We start from the raw sequence: 21,836 nt of genomic DNA on the forward strand, positions 1-21,836 counted from the left end.
AGGACGTGTCTTGCCATCCCACCAACACCTAGATGTTTGTGCATGTCTGTATCATTTCAGGTAACGAATTAGACCTTGATTGTTTTACTTATCCCCTTCCCCCATTATGTGTGGCATATCTGGCAACCAGGGCTATCTCTCACTTACATTGTACATTTACCCCAAAGTAAGTTACCAATTAATGCTTATTGTGTCAATGAACCAATCAACCAATTGGCGAATGAGTGAATGCACTCTCATACTTGAGACCTTTCCTTCCTTTTGGCATTCCTTTATTTTTATTCTACTCCTGGCTACATCTTATTAACACTTCAAGGAGCAGTTTAAAGGCTAATTTCACTATGAAACTTTTCAACCATTCTCCAGCAAGATAGAGATAATAGCTTCATCTTGCCTCCTCAAAACACACAAGTAACACTCAGTATGTGACAGTATTCTCATACCCATTATAGTCCAGTATAATGACACATTAATGTACCTATTCCTCAGGAAGATTATGGGATATTTGGAGCATGGAACTAAGTACTAATCATATTTTGGGGCTTCTCTGTATTCTCCCCAACACTTGAGTTGGCACATAAGAAGTGTTACATAGACATTTGTTACATTATGGGATATTTGGAGCATGGAACTAAATACTAATCATATTTGGGGGCTTCTCTGTATTCTCCCCAACACTTGAGTTGGCACATAAGAGGTGTTACATAGACATTTGTTACGTGAATGATTTGATCCTTAAGTAGGGATGGGACACAAAATATTCCAATCAAAGTTATCGCAAAATTCTCTTAACTCAGTGCTAATTTCCTCTTCAGATGGCATTGTTAGTTATGACAGGATCAGTCTTCTAGCCTCAGAAACCAACAAAACCCAAAACTTCTATTATATTTTATTATATATAAAATATAATTTATTATATATAAAATATTAACATTATATATTATATATAAAATATTATATATAAAATATAATAAAATAAAATATAATAGCAAATTGAGATAATAAAGCAAGATAGCTACAATAAAGATAAGCTATAATAAAGATTAAGCTATGATTAAGATAATATACTTAAGAAAAATATATCTCTCATGTCAAGAAACATAACAGATACCTTCCTTGGAAAGCGGGTACCAAATCCTCAGTCAGCTCAGCTCTGGAACAGGAAACAGGGCGATGTGGCCCAGAATTCAATGACTGTGCAGGTGGCAGACAACTTGACACCCCCATGAAATCAGGAAGGCAAGGGAAAAGAAGAGGAGAAAGTAATACATTTATAAAATAACAATAACAAATCATAACTATAAAATTACATATTCATTAGGTATAACATATTCATAAACTATATTGTATACGTGAAACAATATATAGGTCATATAGAGATTACACTTTTTAAGATAAACTCTATAAAATGATCATAAAGCATTTTAATTTTTTTCAGAAAATGGGAATAAAATCTAGGTAATTATATGACCTTATGTGAGTTGAAACTTAAGAGAGATCATTAAAATAATAAAAATGCAAACCTTAACTTCCAAATCAGTAGAGGAGATAATAAAGACACCAAGAACTGGTCCCTCCAACACCAGTAATATTTGTTTGACAGAGGATCTAAAAATGCTACATCAGGGATATCAGCCGATTTCTTCCTTCCCTTTCTTCATTTTTTACCCTAATCCAACCTACCATCACTTATGACTGCTTTGACAGCCTCCCTTCACCTCGTTGATAAAGGAGGAACCCCATCCCTAAAGTGCACGATGGCCAAATCCACAGCACCTGACCCTGGATATATGCAATTAACAGCACTTTGCTAGTCACATATGATCACAGCCTCAGGGAAGCGGATTGCATTCCATGCAGAGCAATGCAGTGGGACACTTAGAAGCAGATAGAACCCGAAAAGATTGTCAGAGGGAGGCATTGTAGTGACAAGAGGGTGAGGTAACCCTTGGTTTCTACAGGAGAATGTGATTGCTTTTTCTGAATAATTTCTCAGACTAGTAGAAACGTGAAACCCATTAGCTTGAGGACGAGTTTGGTGTAGCTGATCAAACTATTAAGGAAACTAGCTTTGGCATAATCTGGGGAAAATTTCCCTCTGGGTTGGGTAGCTGCGGCGAGCAGGACTCAGGGCCCCCCCTAAACAAGGGGTATTTGTTCCAGGACTGCCCCCCACCTAAAAAAAAAAATCCAAAGGTGCTGAAATCTCTTATAGAGTATAATGTTTTCATATAAACTATGCTACGTAAATAGTTGTTATACTGTACTTTTTATATTTATTTTTAGTTTTTTCTGATTATTTTCAGGCCGCTATTGACTGAATCTGCTGATGTGAAACTCGCAGATACAGACGGGCAGCCTTTGGTCAGCAAAGAGTCACGTCTACCCAGCTGGAGCTCCTGATCTACTCAGCCACAGATACTCGTGCTGTTTCCTCAAGCTCTGTCCATTGGGACTTCCAACCCCTTCGGGTGAGTGACTTTGTTTTCATGGTTGTAAGTTATACTTTTCCTAATGTTAAGGTTTATAAAAACCATTTGAGGTAACTTACAAAAATGAATACATAAACACAAGAAAGAGGGAAGAACAAAGGGTTTTTGATAAGGAGGAGAAAACTAAGCTGCAAAGAATCTGAGATGAGATATTTGATACAATTTATCGTACTTTATGGTTCTAAGATTCCTGGCTGTCTGAAAAAAAAAAAAAAAATAACCAACAGAACCACAACCAGAGAAACAAATTAATGTGCAAGGTTTTATTATCTGGAAAATGAAAGAAAACTGTTCATTTCATGCTAGAATTAGTTTATAATAGATGTTACAAGGTATAAACCACTCTCTGCTTCTATAGTTTACCAAAGTTGTAGAGATGTATATTTTTCAGATGACCTTTTTCTATGGCAATGCTTTCTATAATGGAATGAATATATATTAAGAGTGTATTTTGTATCCGCCACTGTGCTTTGAACTTGATGTACATAATTTTATCTAATCCTCATCCCAATGCTGGTGAACTATATACTACTTTTGAAATTTTATAGTTGAGTTAATGAAGGCATACAGAGGTTATGTTAAATTCTCAAAATGAAAAACCTTGACAAATTGAGGTCAAGATGCAAATCCAGGGATACGTGGCTCCTAAAAGAATACAATTTAATATTAAATAATAATGCAGTCATCTCTATTTAGAATTTAGGTAATGGCTTCCAGACATGCCACTTTTATAATAATAGTGTCCAGGCATGTGGAATTAGAGCTTAAAAATGCACAGAAATGAGTTGTTAAATCCTATTTACTGACTTGTATGCAAGTAAACCCAAGTAGGCATTGAGTGAATTTAGAATACCAGCTGACCTACATTGTGAGAGTTGCAAGTGTGTGCTTGTCATGCTCATACATATACAGAATTACCATTATTAATGTAAGATTGATGGCCTCCTATATCCAGTTTGTTATCAAAACATAAAGCAGTGGGACTAACTATGTCCGGTGCATGCTAAGGGCCAGCCCACTTTCTGAGTTTTCTTTGGAAGTTTGAAAAGGTAAGGCAAGGATTTCCTTGCAAATGCTTAGGTTCTTCCCAATGCTTGAGCATTATTTATTTAAATTTTAAACAGTCTCATCTAAGTCTAAAACATGGGAAATAAAATTATAATAAGGTGGGAGTTAATTATATTTTGCTAAATATGATGACCTCCTGTGTTTAGTTTATCTGCGTTTCTAAAGCAGTGCCTGATGAACAGCATGAAGCATCACCAAGCCAGAAATTTAGTGCTCACGTTGTGGGGAAGATAACAGAATCTTTAATTTGTAGCAACAGAACCTGGTAGCAATTACTGAATTGAAGACACAGGAATATTTTGTGCTGTTGCAAACTAAAAATTATCAGTTTCAAGGACACATCCTAAGCTGAAAGTCCCAATTTTGTGGGTATCTGAAAAACCACTATGCATGGTTATATGTGAATGACCAGTTAATATTATTCTAAAAATTAATGTTCTTAGCAATCTCATCTAATTAAAAAGCCTCCCAAATAAAAGAAATGAATGTTTAGCTAGCTCCTGTATGCTGGCAAATAATTTGTTGTCTAGCGAAGTTGAACAATCAGACCTCACTATTGTTCTAAGGAGGCAGGCCTCCCTCTTATCACAACACACAAGTAGAAATGTTGCAGCACAGACTCAAAAGCAAAGGAAATAAAGGTGCCATAAACTGAAGGATACGTGGAGAAAATGCGTTTAGGGTCTTATTAAGTCCCAGGGATCTTTGGGTCTATCTGGGCTTTTATTTTCCTGTTTTCCACGCTTTTATTATTATTATTTTTTCACCCTTTCTCTTTCTGCCTTGGACCTGTGTCTCACTAGCTGCTTGAGAAAGGAGTTGTGCATGGCACAATGTAAAGAAACCAGGGTCTTCGGATGACGCTGAGTTCTCATTTTGGAGAGAGTAAGATTAGGCACTTTCTTTTTTTTTTTTTTTAATCGAAGTTGTATGTCTAAGTTACCTAGGACAGGAAAAATCGCAAAAATCAGGAATCAGATTTGTGTAACTGACTGCAACTTTTATTGCATCTTGTCTCCCAAGGAACTCAGTAGGGAGAACTGTGTGCAGGATGATGAGAAATGACATTTCAAATGACCTTTAAGTCGACTTCCAACCTGTAAAGTGAGAGACACTGGCATAGTCATCAGATTGCCCTATTGCACAATTTTGCATAGGATTTTTAGACTCAGATGTATAATTTTTCATTTTCCATGTTACATTTCAAGGAAACATAACCTCTTGTTCAAGCCCGTCAAAAGCATTTTGGATCTGGGTTCTGTGGCATGGCATATGACCTAACAATCATAACTATACACCAGAGGTGAATTTGACAATATGTCACCGTGTAAAGTCCTCAACCAAGCTATTAGGGAAGAAAGAAAAAATTGAACAGATAAAGGACAGATACCTGTGGAATGTAAAACATTCCTTGTTCTCATTTGAAATGATCTGTGTTGGCTATTTACCCAATTCTTTTGGATTCAGGATTAATTTAATTAGTTCTATTTTGGTATTTTGACATGTTTACAGCAAATGTATAGATAAGCATAGAGATACATTAGAATATTTAGATATTGGGATTTCCTCCCATAAGCATATTATATCTTTACCTTTCAGTAGTTTTTATAATTTTATATATTTTACAATTTTGTAACTCTTATTAGCACTACAATGAGTCTGTAGATTTAGAGAGAATAGGCATCTTTATAACCATAAGATGTCCTATTCAAAAACATGGGCAATTTTGGACATAATTCCTAAAGAAACCTTATGTAGCTTGTTAATATTAGTTACCTAATATTAATGTAATATTAATGTATTACATTATACATAATGTATATAATACATTGATATATACTGTATTAATCTAATATTAATGTAACATTAGCTACCTAATATTAGTGTAATATTAGTGTAATATTAGATACCTAATATTAGTAATATTAATAAATGTTAGATAATATTAACTAATATGTAATATGCTAATATTACTAAATATAGGGTACCTAATATTACTAATATTACAGTAATATTAAGTACCTAATATTGGTGTACTGTTAGGTACCCTATATTTCTGTCACTATCGAAAATATATGGTTTCAGATTACATATTCAGTTAAAATGTATAGATCTGAAATCAACTCTCATTAACAAACTTTTTGTTAAGCAACCTTGCCATAATCTACTACTCATTATAATTTATCCCTAGGATATTTTAGAAATATTTTTTACACACATCAGATAATCAAGTTACCACATTTTTATTTTCTACCTCTTTTGTTTTAAAAAAATTATTTGTGTTGAATTTTATTCAATGCCTTTTTGGCATGTATTGAAATATTAAAATTGTTTGCTTTTTAATATGTTAATGGATGAGGTACATTCATACGTTTTCTAATGTTAGAACAAAAATTGCATTTCTGTAATAAATGTTTATTAGTAATTATGTTATCCATTTTATACATTGCTTAATTCTTTTTTTTAACATAAATAACTTCTGCATACTGCCAGCAACCTTTTTCCAAAAGTCAGTTTGTCTTCATAACAGCATTTCCTGGCATATTATTTAGTCTTGTTATAAATGCAAAAATTATAATGCATAATATTTTAGCCCCAATTCCACAACCCTTTTTCTTATTATAATAATGTAGTATAAAGCTCTCCTCTTTAATTAAAAAAACCCCTCTCAATTTAGGGTACAAAAACATCTTTAAAAACTGTTTGCTGAAAACCAAACAATTGATGTGGGTATTAAGAAGACATTTCTTTGTGTTTTTATTTGGGTTCTTCCTCAAAATTGCTCCTTTTGAGGATGGGGAGCCTGGCATATTTGATTTATTCACAGATTCGGATGTGTTTGGAGGGTGAATTTTCTGTTGTGAGTTACTCCTCTGGGGATTAACTCCCCCATAATTTTGTGGTGTATTGCTCATGGCTGAGAAGCCTTTTGTGGCTTTGGAGAACACAGATCAGAGTAGCCCATACATATTTGTGTGATGCTGGCAAGTGCCTGGAACTGCCCACTACTATGAGATGAAATCTGATAGGTTGGGTTGATTTGGTTTGGTGTATTATAAGTGTATGCTCACTTTGTATAGGGTTATCTTTTTAAAATTATATCACTTTTAACACCTCCTTTACTTTTTTTTTTCCAAATATTTCTTTTACATTTTCTTGTTCTTTTAGTATACAGATATTGGCAAAAATAAGTACTAATTATAAAATGAAATATAGAAACATGCAAGAGAAGAATGCATGGCTGGGAATTAACTCACAATAAGGATGATACTCTGATGCTATCTTAGCACCAAGGGTACGTGACATCTGCATCACCTTTGTTGACATATGAGAGACTTTAGGAAACTTCTACATACCATTCGGTAGCACTAGTAATTGTGTTTGGAATATAGCTCAAAGACATTAATACACAGATGTTGTTTAAAATTTTGTATTAATTTGGGGGAACATTGTTTACCATCTTTCTTATACAAACATAGATCATGAAACATTGTGTTGAAAAATGTACATTCTATGAAATTTGGGGATTAAAAAATCATAGGCATTCTACTGGGATAATTTTATGTAAGGGCAGTATATAATAGACTACACCTTTTTCTTTAGAGTTTTGCATCCATGCTTATGAAAGTAGTCTCTAAATTTTATTTATTATATGGTCCACATCTAGGTTTGATATCAAATTTCTTACAATCTTCACAGAATAATTTGTAGAATTATTTTTGTTCATTACTTTTCATTCATTTTAATTCTAAGTGGTTTCTGTAAGAATGGAATTAATTTATAATTAATATAATTTACCATTAATATTTGATGGAGCCAACCTGAGAGACTTCGTTTCTTTTTTGTGGTGAGATATGTTAATGACGTATTTACTGTCATCTCAGATTAAACCAGGACAACCAAATAATTTAACCACAGTTATCATGATTGTTTGTTTGTTTGGTTGGGTTTTTAAAAGAAATCTTTTCCACATTATGTCTACTAGAGTTTCATTGAGTTTACTGAGTCTGAGAATTGTTTTCTATCTCTTCGGTTTTTCATCTTTTGTCTCAGTTACCACTTCTGAAATTTCAGTTATGCATTAGCCCTCTCTCATGTTACCCTTGTCTGTCTTTCTGTGCTACAGTTTGTGAAATTTTTGTCAGGTACCTTTCCCAGGCTACACATTTTCTTTTCAGCTATGTATAATTTGCTGCTTAACTCCTCCATGGAGTACTGTATTTTTTCTCCTTTCAATTCTAAGATTTAAATTTGTTGTGAGTTTCATTCAAAGTCTAATTGGTCATTTTTGATAGTATCTAGTTCCTTGCTGATATGTTTGGTCTTTTCTTATAATTATTTACTCATCATTTGGATACAATAATTTAAAAATCTGATAGAATTTAAAATTACTATTTTTTTCTCTATTTATTATCTTGCTTATGACTACTTCTTGCTTATGTGTTTCCTGATTTTTTTATATTTAGGTCTAAATTAATTAATTTATGGCCATCTTTAAGTTGCCTTCTTCCTGAAAACTATTCATTTTGCGTTATAACGATGTCTGTGGACACGGATAACCCAGGATCATTTAAAAATAGATCTAGTCTTACACTTTTTGGACCATATTGAAGTCTGAAGTCTGTTTGAGTTTTGGTTACACTTTTCCAGCGGAAACTTTTTAGTTTTTTCTTCCAGACATAGCCATTTTGTAACGATAGGAGGATTAGATTCCTGTTTCCCACATGAGAGTGATATTTCTAAGCTCATACGTTTACTGACCGTGCGGTTCGTTGAGGTCCTGGCTCCACGTAGTAGTGGTCTGATTTCCCACCTCACGTAGATACTCAGCTTTTTCTCTCATATTGTGCACAAGATGGACGAAACCCACTCACGTTGGTAAGGGCAGATCTTTGTTCAATTCACTGACCCAGAAACCCCCTCATGAACATACTCAAGAATAATGTTTACCAGCTATCTTGCTATCCCTTAACTCAGTCAAGTTGACACCTAAAATTAAACATCACTATATACATATAGTGATTTTTTCTAAAAAAAATTTAGAAAAATGTTTTTTCTGTATATGCACACACTTACATATATGCATATATTGATATTATTAAATTTTTGAAATTTAACCTATTAATGTAGTGAATGACTTTATTTATTTATTTATTTATTTATTTATTTATTTTGAGGCGGAGTCTCGCTCTGTCGCCCAGGCTGTATTGCAGTGGCGCAATCTCGGCTCACTGCAAGCTCCACCTCCCGAGTTCCCGCCATTCTCCTGCCTCAGCCTCTCAAGTAGCTGGGACTACAGGTGCCCGCCACCACGCCCAGCTAAATTTTTGTATTTTTAGTAGAGACAGGATTTCACCGTGTTAGCCAGGGTGGTCTCGATCTCCTGATCTCATGATCTGCCTGCCTGGGCTTCCCAAAGTGCTAGGATTACAGGCGTGAGCCTCCGTGCCCAGCCCATGATTTTTAATATATTTTACTTTGTGTTAAGTCTTCCTTGCCTTTCTCACATAAATAATATGTGGTCACACATTTAAAAATTCAGTTTCCCAATATTGTTTTTACAGTCTTTGTATGTATATTAATGAAAATACCTGGGAATTTTCTATTGTCAACCAATATTTTTCTGATTATGATATCAAGATGAATTCATCTTCTAAAGGACATAGATTTTTCTAACTTTCTTTTATGATAAGACATAACTTCTTCTCTTGAAAGCATCTATTTTACGAAAAAAGTCATTATTATTTCTTGTATTACATCTCTATTTTGGTTCACAGTTAAAGACAGCTGAAGATTTTGCAGCAGCTGCCTCAAGAATGTTGGCTTCTTCTTGGGAGTTTACAAATACTAACTCATTATCCCTGAAGTGTGTAATGTTGATTTAGGGAACTAACTGTAAAATTTAACAAACAAAAGCATATACATCACACGTTCAATGATGAATAATTAGCTTACAGACAGACTAACAAGTGTTCTGTAAATATAAGAGCAATAGAAATATCACTTCTAGACTTATCACTCAGAAATAAGCATAAATAACATTCTAATTTATGATATTGGGCTATTACTTTATATATATATACACATATGTATGTGTGTGTGTGTATATCTATATATGTACACACACACACTGGCACTTATAAACATATGTACACCTTTAGTTCTTGGTATTGACCTATACATTTTCATTTATTTTTGTGTATCTATTTTAATATATACACATATTTAGTATTCAGTATTGGTCTATACATTTTCATTTATTGTTGTATATCTGTAAACACACACATATGTGATGATACAGGACATATTTTGAATTCTACTGTTTAATATAAATGATATCTGTCTTTGTATATTTAAATGTATATTTATACTATGATTTTATATTTTCTCAGTCTCTTTTGATTATGTAGTAATAGAATTCATGTAATCTACCATTTGGACATTTATGCTGATTCCAAATTTACCTGGCTACTTTAACGGCATTATAATGGAAATACTTGTACAATATCTTCCTCTGCTTATCTGATAATTTCTTTAGAAAATATGTATATAAGCTGAATTATTAGGTATTTACACCTTAGGGATATGGATTTCTAAGGTAAGCTTTTAAGTTATCCTCCAGAAGAATTTTATTATTGATTTGTAACTTTGATATGTAAAGGATAACAAACTTTCTTATTTTACATGTGTAGCAATATTTTGCTTAATTTTTCATTATTTTTCAGTTTGGCTCTTTTATTTATTTATTTTAAAAAATCACAAACACTAAGCCATAAAGCCTATCAGCTATTTCCTTCATGGTTTCTGCTTTTACTGATATGCTTTAAAAAACTTTTCGTGGCCAGGCACAGTGACTCACACCTATAATCCCAGCACTCTGGAAGGCTGAGGTGAGTGGGTCACCTAAGGTCAGGAGTTTGAGACCAGCCTGGCCAACATGGCAAAAACCCATCTCTACTAAAACTACAGAAAATTAGCAGAGCTTGGTGGCGGGCTTCTGTAATCCCAGCAACTTGGGAGGCTGAGGCAGGAGAATCACTTGAACCCAGGAAGCAGAGGTTGCATTGAGTCAAGATCATACCTTTGCACTCCAGCCTGGACAACAAGAGCAAAACTTTGTCTCAAACAAACAAACAACAACAACAACAAATTTTCGTATGTCAAGACTATAACAGGAATATTCATTATATTTTCATTTACTGCTTTTATACTTTTGTTTTTAAAATAAACTACATTTTTTTTATTTTAGCTTAAATATGAAATACGTATCTGGCAAAATCAGTCATTTTTCTGCTAAACAGTGGGTGCTCTAGCCTCATTTTTGAATTATTCATTGCTTGAATACCAATTTTAAACGACATTTAAAAGCATTTCAAAATATAGTACAATGTCCTTTAAAGAATTTACTATGCTTTTCATGATGTGCATGTCTGTTCTCACATGGTCATGGGCCATATTAATTATTATGGCTGTTAAATATAATTTATTTTAGAAATAGCTTGGTATCCCAATTACTAGACTACATTGTGAATCATGATTAGAGATAAGATTACAGAGAAACATTGTCTCTCTCTACATAATTCAAATCTTTTATAACAATTGTGTATCATTCTAAAGAGCAGCAAAGATGTTTCTATTTAAAAATATACAACAAAAGAAAAACATAGTTTGTCTATTTTTAAAACTATAGTTTGAGATTTGGTTAAGATTACATTGCACCTGCAGAGTAATTTCAAAAGAGCTAAAATATTAACAATATTAAATCTTCTCATTTCTAGCCAGTCATTTGTCCTCTGAAGAATGAGTAATCAGACTGTTTCAGGGAAATGCAAAAATTGGAATTTGGTATAAATTTATTTCATACAGTAAGTCATCACAAGGGCAAAGATATTTTCTACATATATTTACTTATTATCAACTCAGACATGCCTATAGATATAGTAGTTGTCACTACAGAATATTGTAATAGCATTATTAATTATAATTATAGCTGAAATATTTTTGATATTACCTAATTCAGAGAGGGACATTTGATGTTTTAAATACTCATGAGAAAAAGACTGGCTAAGAACTTTCAGTACATTTTCAGACATATACAAATTATGTATAATAATCAGACATAACTGATTATGTATCATCGTTATCCATCCAAAAGTCAGAGTGTCTATTATATCCCAAACATAGAGCAAGTGAAGGCAATGCAAAAATGCATAGATTAATATAATGTGTGCTTCAATAACTGTATTAGTCTGTATTCACACTGCTATAAAGAACTACCTGAGACTGGGTAATTTTTGAAGAAAAGAGGTTTAACTGACTCATAGTTCTACAGACTTAACGGGAAGCATAATTGGGAGGCCTCGGGAAACTTACAATCATAGTGGAAGGCAAAGGGGAGCCAAGGCACATCTTCCCATGGCAGAGCAGGAGAGAGAGAGAGTGAAAGAGGAAGTGTCACACTTTTAGACAACCAGATCTCCTGAGAACACACTCAGCTTCACAAGAACAGCAAGGAGGAACAGCAAGGAGGAAGTCTAAATCTAAGATTCAGTCACCTCCTACCAGGCCCCTCCCTTGACACATGGGAATTACAGTTCGAGACGAGATTTGGGTGGGGACACAAATCTAAACCATATCAGTAACTTACAGTATATCAAGGTAAACAAATCTAGAATCCATCTTTTTTTTTCCCTCTGATACATGTATTCCTATATGTTCAAAGTGGTAGCAGATTGTCCAGAAGAAGGTAGCTATTAGCATGTGAATCTAAGAAATATTCATACTATAATGTTTGAATTGTCAACTCTTTTTCACTCCTGAATATAGTCCAATCACCGCACTTCTCACATGAAGACAAAGAAAAAACATCTTTTACTAAACTAATCAATGATCTCAGTGTCCCTAACTTCATTGAATATTGCTATGTATCTCCAACTATACCAGTGACTGCCTTGAACACCAGACCTCTGTATTCACCTAGCTATTCATTACTTCCACCTAGATGTATCAAAAACTCCTCAAAACTGACTGTCCAAACCAAACTCACAGTATTTATTAACTTGATATTCCACTGATGATGCTAATATCAATAAAAGCAACCAAAATCTATTTAGAAGAAATCACTCATTCCATGTTTTTTCTTTCTCTTTTTTTTTTTTTTGAGACAGAGTCTCGCTTTGTCACCCAGACTGGAGTGCAGTGGCGCGATCTTGGTTCACTGCAACCTCCGCCTCCCGGGTTCAGGCCATTCTCCCACCTCAGCCTCCCAAGTAGCTGGGGCTACAGGAGCCCACCACCACGTCCGGCTAATTTTTTGTATTTTTAGTAGAGAAGGGGTCCATATTTTTAAACCCATGTTTTTCTGTACTACCATACCCAAGCCATCACCAATCATCACAATTTTCTTTCCTAAACAGCCCTCAATTCTTAAACTTCTTTACTTTCACTCCTCCCAGGGGAGTCTAAGCTATCAACGCCTCTCATCTAAACTACTGTAAAAGCCTATTGCAACAGCCCCCTCCATCATTTTTTTAATTGAAGTAAAATTCACACAACATACTCTCTGGACTTCAATTTTTTATTAACAAATTTGAGGGTCTATAACAGGTATAGAAGTTCTCTAAGTTCCTCCTTATTCTAAATCTGGAAATTTATCCATTTGTATGGAACATGAAATTTTTCACAGATAATGTTAACAATTTTTATGAAAATTGAATCTGAAGTAAATAGTTTTATTAAACTCTATGGTCAAAAAAATTGAGAGTTATAAAGTATGAAAATAATTATATAACTATGTAAAAATCTTGGCACTGTTCCTAGACATGATTAATACTTAATAAATATGTAAATGCATGAATATATATGTTATACATTAATGATTTTTCTCAAAATGTATTTAATTAAATAACTTTTTTCAGTTCTTTAAAATCTACTATATATTACTAACATATTTTTCTCCACGATGTGTTTAATTTATAAAGAAGTTGATATTTACTTTTAATGCATAAATATACTTAAGATTTTTTAAAGAAAAAATTAAATTTCAATCTGATTTAAAATATGATATTTTACGCAACCAAAGAACTAAGTGTTATGTATTATTTGATCACAAATTGGAGAGATAGATATTATTATATTTTATGATGCCAGGCAATTGACTATACCATGCTTGGTAGGAAAACTGTATTTAAAATATTAAATAAAAGTGTTCTGTTCTGTTCATCGGTTCTAATAAAACGAGACTTTTATAAATTATCACAGAAAGATGAATGAGGGGAAATAAAATGTTTACTCTATTGACAAGACTCCTATTTTTAATTGAGTAATTGAAAGTAAGATTGTACAAAAAAAAAAAAAGCCTTCTGATTATAAATCCCCATAAATTTATCTAATTTCTTTAAAAAATCAAAATGTGATTGTGGATTTTTCTGGATTTTTATTTATGACCTAAAATCATCTTATAATTTGACCATTTTCCATTTTTTAAAGTTTAATTTTAGTTGTTTTAATTTTTGAAAGAAATGTTGAACTCAATTGTGAAATCTCAGCTTCATTCAATTTTGAGGATTGTGTTTCTAGATATTCAACTTTATTCTGTAGATGTGTTATAGAGAGGTTTTCTTGTTTATCTTAGGGACTTTGTCCTTTCTGGCTTCTAATGAAGAACTTCTATGTGTTCATTTTAAGAATGCGCTGTTTTCTACAAGTCTAATGAATGCTATATTATTTTGAAAGAGGATATACAGGATCTTAGGATATTAGTTGTATTTACAAACACATGTTAGAAAATGTCACGGAAAATTTTTCCTGTCAATAATCACTAATGTGAATAGACAACATATTTACATCATTTGTGGGCTTTTAAATGTAGGTATCAAGTTTGCCTTCTGAGTAAGCTTAAGATATAAGTATTAATTTAGTTAATCGAGTTTTAGAGCTACTCTTCATTAATTATCAATGTTTGCTAAATGTCACAAAAGATAGTTCTCGATGCCTTAAGCTGGTGAGAAAAGCTAGTATGTAGAAATACACTGATAATCAACTAGGGTATGTGATGGTGTGGGAACACAGGGGAGAAGCTGTTTGTTATAACTGCTGTATAGAATTGCGGGGAAAAATAAGCCCCTCCCTTCCCCCAAGGTGATGACATTTAAACAAAATGGTTACAAATGGAAAACAAACAGCCAGATGTATTTCTAAAATGACCTTCATCTCAGAGGGCACCAGGGAATATTCCAAGAATGAATGACTAGAAGACAAATATAAAGTCTATATGGCCAGTGATATATGAAGAAAAATACTCTTGCGTCATTTGCTGAAAATCAGTATAAATGGTCCTAAAATGTTTAGAATTTATTCTGTAGGAAAAGGGAGAATGGAGAAGATGATGTTTGTTGTTGATTTTATCTAGTGTGTTGATTTTATTATGGTAATAGTAGCTGGTCTTTATTGAGTGGTTGTTACGCGGCATTCTCTATATTAAGCATTTTATAGATGCTATTTCAGAAAACAAGATTATGTTTCAGGGAGTATATGACTTAATAGAGTTAACACAGTTAGTCATAGAAAAGACAAAATTGAAAATTTATGATTTCTGACTACTCCTTCTACACTTTTCCACTTCCCCAAATCACCATTTAATTTATATTTTATAAATCCATCTAAATTCTGTGGAGATGCCTACTCCTGAGAGCAAGGACAGAGCACCCCAAGATATATCTTGGATCACGTGAGGAATCAGGATTCAGGGATCTAGCACTGAAATCATCTAGCTAGTTCTGGTAAAAGCTCAAACACACAAAGAAAAGGATACATGGCAAAGTACAAAGCCTAGCTCATTGTTTTGCCTAGTAGGGATAATATTTTTATTTGTAAAATTTTAAGGCTACAGGAATATAAAATTTAATGCAGTTTCTTCTGAATGAAGATGTTACAGCCTGAACACTCAGTGTAACGAACCCCCTGCATTCCCCAAGAGAATTCTTTCCATAGTTGCCTTCATTTTACACTGCACTGCTTCCAATCAAGAAAATGGTTTTAATTTAGAATCAAAATCCAGAGAAGTAAGAAACTTATAGCTGTTATAATATCATAATAGGCTCTAAAGGAAAGACAACAGTGAAACTGTTGCCTCCAGAGAATTCCACAGAGCATCATTGAATAAGCCAGAATTAGAATACAGTTATTAGATATTCATTTCCAACCACTGGATCACACAATTGCTTTTAGTTAGCGGTGCATTAGAATGGTCTCTAAAGAGTCTTAATATACTTACTTTTTATCTCGTAAAAATGTAAATGCTTTTAGTTCATGCTTTCCTCATTATATAGACAGGCTTTTGTTTAATTACAAAAATGATACCTAGTCAAAAAATAAAACAATGCAAAATTATGTAGAAGTAAAAACCACCTTTGTCTCTACATCAATATATTATAAATATAATTTTAATTAATATAATTAATGAATTTATGCCAAGTATATTTTTCTGTAACTTGCTTTGTTAACTTAGGACAATATCATAGTTATTTTTACTTTTCAGTAATAGATTTAATTTATTCTTCTTTCAGCTCATAGAAACCTGTGGGTAGGCATATAGCACAGTTTATTCAACCTTCACTTACAGAGAGAAATTAAGTTTGTTTACAATGATTAGCTATTAACATTTTAACATATATGCATATCTCATACATATTATCAAATATGTATATTTACAAATGCATGCACCTCTATTTACATACATATATCTTAATGGTAATCCTTATCAAAATATGTATATGTCTGTGTGTGTGTGCATATATGTGTATGTGTGTTTTACGTTTGATTTTTCCCTTAGATACCAAGAATGAAATGGATGGGTCAAAGATTAGGTAGAATCTAAATTTTGATAAACGTAGTCAAATAATTTGCAAAATAGAGTATATAAACAGTGTGAACGTTGTATTAGAATGCCAACTACCCACCCACTTGCTAACAGTGATTGTTAATTCAATTCACTATTATGAATATAAAGGAAAATAATATGTTATCTCATGATTGCTCATTACTTATCTAGGGAAAACTAGCTTATTGTTCTGTTTCCAAATATAGCAGCAGAGAATAAAAAACTGGTTTTTGAATCTATGAACTAAGTATACTGTAATGTCTTTTCCTTTATGTAGTCCTGCTGGGAGAAATAATAATAATGACAATAATAAGAATAAGTGGCTGTGCACGGTGGCTCATGCCTGTGATCCCACCACTTTGGGAGGCTGAGGCGGGTGGATCACGAGGTCAATGATCCAGAACATCCTGGCTAACATGGTGAAACCCTTTCTCTACTGAAAATTAGCTGTGCATGGTGGCATGAGCCTGTAGTCCCAGCTACTCGAGAGACTGAGGCAGGAGAATCACTTGAACCTGGGAGGCAGAGGTTGCAGTGAGCCAAGATCACACCTCTGCACCCAGCCTGGGTGACAGAGTGAGACTCTGTCTCACAAAAAGTAAAACTAAAAAAAACAACAAAAAGTGATAATTTTCAAATTTATATTTATCGTACAGTTTACAAGCTCTTGAATGTATCTGCTTCTTTGCATCCTCATAGCACCCGTGTTCGGTTTTCATAGCTGTGATAATTATTATATTTCTGCAAAAATGGAAAAGAAACTGAAAGTCAGAAAAATAAAATAACTTTACCAAGGTCACACAAAATCAAATGAGATGTGTGAAATTGCTTTTAAAATTGTAAAGATCATTGTATAAATTAAGAAATGGATCTGGAGGAGGCACACCCAAGATGGCTGAATAGGAGCAGCTCCAGCCTCCAGCTCCCACGGTGAGTGACACAGAAGATGCATGATTTCTGCATTTTCAATTGAGGTACTGGGTTCATCTTACTGGGGCATGTTGGACAGTTGGCACTGGTCTGTGGGTGCAGCCCAACCAGCGAGAGCTGAAGCAGGGCAAGGTAACGCCTCACCCGGGAAGCAAAAAGGGGAAGGGAATTCCTTTTCCTAGCCAAAGGAAATTGCGACACACAACACCTGGAAATTCGGGTAACTCCCACCCTAATACTGCGCTTTACCAAGGGACTTAGCAAACTGCACACCAGGAGATTATATTCCACACCTGGCCCAGAGGGTCCCACGCCCACGGAGAATCCCTCATTGGTAGCACAGCAGTCTGAGATCTAACTTCAAGGCGGCAGCAAGGCTGGGGGAGGGGTGCCTGCCACTACTGAGGCTTGAGTAGGTAAACAATGCCGCCAGGAAGCTGGAATTGGGTGGAGCCCACCACAGCTCAAGGAGGCCGGTCTGCCTCTGTAGACTCCTCCTCTGGGGACAGGGCATAGCTATACAAAAAACAGCAGAAACCTCGGCAGAGGTAAATGCCCCTGTCTGACAGCTTTGAAGAGAGCAGTGGATCTCCCAGCACAGAGTTTGAGATCTGAGAACGGACAGACTGCCTGCTCAAGTGGGTCCCTGACCCCTGAGTAGCCTAACTGGGAGACATCCCCCACTAGGTGCAGACCAACACCTCACACCTCACACGGTGGGGTACACCCCAGAGACGAAGCTTCCAGAGCAAGAATCAGACAGCAACACTCACTGTTCAGCAATATTCTATCTTCTGCAGCCTTAGCTGCTGATACCTAGGCAAACAAGGTCTGGAGTGGATCTCAAGCAATCTCCAACAGACCTACAGCTGAGAGTCCTGACTGTTAGAAGGAAAACTAACAAACAGGAAGGACACCCACACCTAAACCCCATCAGTACGTCACCAACATCAAAGACCAGAGGCAGATAAAACCACAAAGATAGGGAAAAAGCAGTGCCGAAAAGCTGGAAATTCAAAAAGTCAGAGCACATCTCCCCCTCCAAAGGAATGCAGCTCATTGCCAGCAACGGAACAAAGCTGGACAGACAATGACTTTGACGAGTTGAGAGAAGAAGGCTTTAGTCCATCAAACTTCTCAGAGCTAAAGGAGGAGCTATATAACCAGCGCAAAGAAACTAAAAACCTTGAAAAAAGAATGGATGAATGGATAACTAGAATAATCAATGCAGAGAAGACCTTAAAAGAACTGACAGAGATGAAAACCATAACACGAGAATTACGTGACAAATGCACAAGCTTCAGTAACCGACTCGATCAACTGGAAGAAAGAGAATCAGTGATTGAAGATCAAATGAATGAAATGAAGCGAGAAGAGAAGTGTAGAGAAAAAAGAGTAAAAAGAAATGAACAAAGCCTCCAAGAAATATGGGACTATGTGAAAAGACCAAATCTACGTCTGATTGGTGTGCCTGAAAGTGACAGGGAAAATGGAACCAAGTTGGAAAACACTCTGCAGGATATCATCCAGGAGAATTTCCCCAACCTAGAAAGGCAGGCCAACATTCAAATTCAGGAAATACAGAGAACACCACAAAGATACTCCTCGAGAAGAGCAACTCCAAGACACATAATTGTCAGATTCCCCAAAGTTGAAGGAAAAAATGTTAAGGGCAGCCAGAGAGAAAGATTGGGTCACACACAAAGGGAAGCCCATCAGACTAACAGCAGATCTCTCGGCAGAAACTCTCCAAGCCAGAAGAGAGCGGGGGCCGATATTCAACATTCTTAAAGAAAAGAATTTTCAACCCAGAATTTCATATCCAGCCAAACTAAGTTTCATAAGTGAAGGAGAAATAAAATCCTTTACAAACAAGCAAATGCTTAGAGATTTTGTCACCACCAGGCCTGCCATACAAGAGATCCTGAAGGAAGCACTAAACATGGAAAGGAACAACAGGTACCAGCCATTGCAAAAACATTCAAAATGTAAAGTCCATCGGTGCTAGGGAGAAACTGCATCAACTAGCGAGCAAAATAACCAACTAATATCATAATGACAGGATCAAGTTCACACATAACAATATTAACCTTAAATGTAAATGGACTAAATGGTCCAATTAAAAGACACAGACTGGCAAATTGGATAAAGAGTCAAGACCTATCAGTGTGCTGTATTCAGGAGACCCATCTCACATGCAGACACACACATAGGTTCAAAATAAAGGGATGGAGGAAGATCTACCAAGCAAATGGAAAACAAACAAACAAAAACAAGCAGGGGTTGCAATCCTAATCTTTGATAAAACAGACTTTAAACCATCAAAGATCAAAAGAGACAAAGAAGGCCATTACATAATGGTAAAGGGATCAATTCATCAGGAAGAGCTAACTATCCTAAATATATATGCACCCAATACAGGAGCACCCAGATTCATAAAGCAAGTCCTTAGAGACTTACAAAGAGTCTTAGACTCCCATACAATAATAATGGGAGACTTTAACACCCCACTGTCAACAGTAGACAGATCAACAAGACAGAAAGTTAACAAGGATATCCAGGAATTGAACTCAACTCTGCACCAGGCAGACCTAATAGACATCTGCAGAACTCTCCACTCCAAATCAACAGAATATACATTCTTCTCAGCACCACATCACACTTATTCCAAAATTGACCACATAATTGGAAGTAAAGCATTCCTCAGCAAATGTACAAGAACAGAAATTATAACAAACTGTCTCTCAGACCACAGTGCAATCTAAATAGAATACAGGACTAAGAAACTCAATCAAAACTGCTCAACTACATGGAAACTGAACAACCTGCTCCTGAATGACTACTGGGTACGTAACAAAATGAAGGCAGAAATAAAGATGTTCTTTGAAACCAATGAGAAAAAAGAAACAACATACCAGAACCTCTGGGACACATTTAAAGCAGTGTGTAGAGGGAAATTTATAGCACTAAATCCCCACAAGAGAAAGCAGGAAAGATCTAGAATTGACACCCTAATATCACAATTAAAAGAACTAGAGAAGCAAGAGCAAACACATTCAAAAGCTAGCAGAAGGCAAGAAATAACTAACATCAGAGCAATACTGAAGGAGACAGAGACACAAAAAACCCTCCAAAAAATCAATGAATCCAGAAGCTGTTTTTTTGAAAAGATCAACAAAATTGATAGACCGCTAGCAAGACTAATAAGAAAAGAGAGAAGAATCAAACAGATGCAATAAAAAATGATAAAGAGGATATCACCACCGACCCCACAGAAATACAAACTACCATCAGAGAATACTATAAACACCTCTATGCAAATAACTAGAAAACCTAGAAGAAATTGATAATTTCCTGGAAACTTACACTCTCCCAAGACTAAACCAGGAAGAAGTTGAATTCCAGAATAGACCAATAGCAGGCTCTGAAATTGAGGCAATAATTAATAGCCTATCAACCAAAAAAAGTCCAGGACTAGACGGATTCACAGCCGAATTCTACCAGAGGTACTAGGAGGAGTTGGTACCATTCCTTCTGAAACTATTCCAATCAATAGAAAAAGAGGGAATCCTTCCTAACTCATTTTACACGGCCAACATCATCCTGATACCAAAGCCTGGCAAAGACACAACAAAAAAAGAGAATTTTAGATCAATATCCCTGATGAACATCGATGCAAAAATCCTCAATAAAATACTGGCAAACCGAATCTAGCAGCACATCAAAAAGCCTATCCACTATGATCAAGTGGGCTTCATCCCTGGGATGCAGGGCTGGTTCAACATATGCAAATCAATAAACATAATCTAGCATATCAACAGAACCAAAGACAAAAACCACATGATTATCTCAATAGATGCAGAAAAGGCCTTTGACAAAATTCAACAGCCCTTCATGCTAAAAACTCTCAATAAATTCAGTGTTGATGGAACATATCTCAAAATAATAAGAACGATTTGTGACAAATGTACAGCCAATATCATACTGAATGGGCAAAAACTGGAAAAATTCCCTTTGAAAACTGGCACAAGACAGGGATGCCCTCTCTCATCTCTCCTATTCAACATCGTGTTGGACATTCTTCCCAGGGCAATCAGGCAGGAGAAAGAAATAAAGGGTATTCAGTTAGGAAAAGAAGAAGTCAAATTATCCCTGTTTGCAGATGACATGATTGTATGTTTGGAAAACCCCATTGTGTCAGCCCAAAATCTCCTTAAGCTGATAAGCAACTTCAGCAAAGTCTCAGGATACAAAATCAATGTGCAGAAATCACAAGCATTCTTATACATCAATAACAGACAAACAAGAGAGCCAAATCATGAATAAAATCACATTCACAATAGCTTCAAAGAGAATAAAATACCTAGGAATCCAACTTACAAGGGATGTAAAGGGCCTCTTCAAGGACAACTACAAACCACTGCTCAGTGAAATAAAAGAGGACACAAACAAATGGAAGAACATAC

The 21,836-nt window shown here is 34.9% G+C and overlaps 1 long non-coding RNA gene across 1 annotated transcript in view; it reads left to right on the forward strand.

Moving 5' to 3' along the window:
* The first annotated feature begins 2,315 nt into the window (after positions 1-2,315).
* Positions 2,316-21,836, forward strand: part of LOC123568281 (uncharacterized) — a 541,213-nt gene continuing 521,692 nt past the window's right edge. The window contains exon 1 of the long non-coding RNA XR_006691469.2: positions 2,316-2,471. This is a non-coding gene — a long non-coding RNA (uncharacterized lncRNA). The remainder of the gene's footprint in view (positions 2,472-21,836) is intronic.

This window comes from Macaca fascicularis, chromosome 13 (assembly GCF_037993035.2).
Source record: "Macaca fascicularis isolate 582-1 chromosome 13, T2T-MFA8v1.1".
NCBI classification, from domain to species: domain Eukaryota; kingdom Metazoa; phylum Chordata; class Mammalia; order Primates; family Cercopithecidae; genus Macaca; species Macaca fascicularis.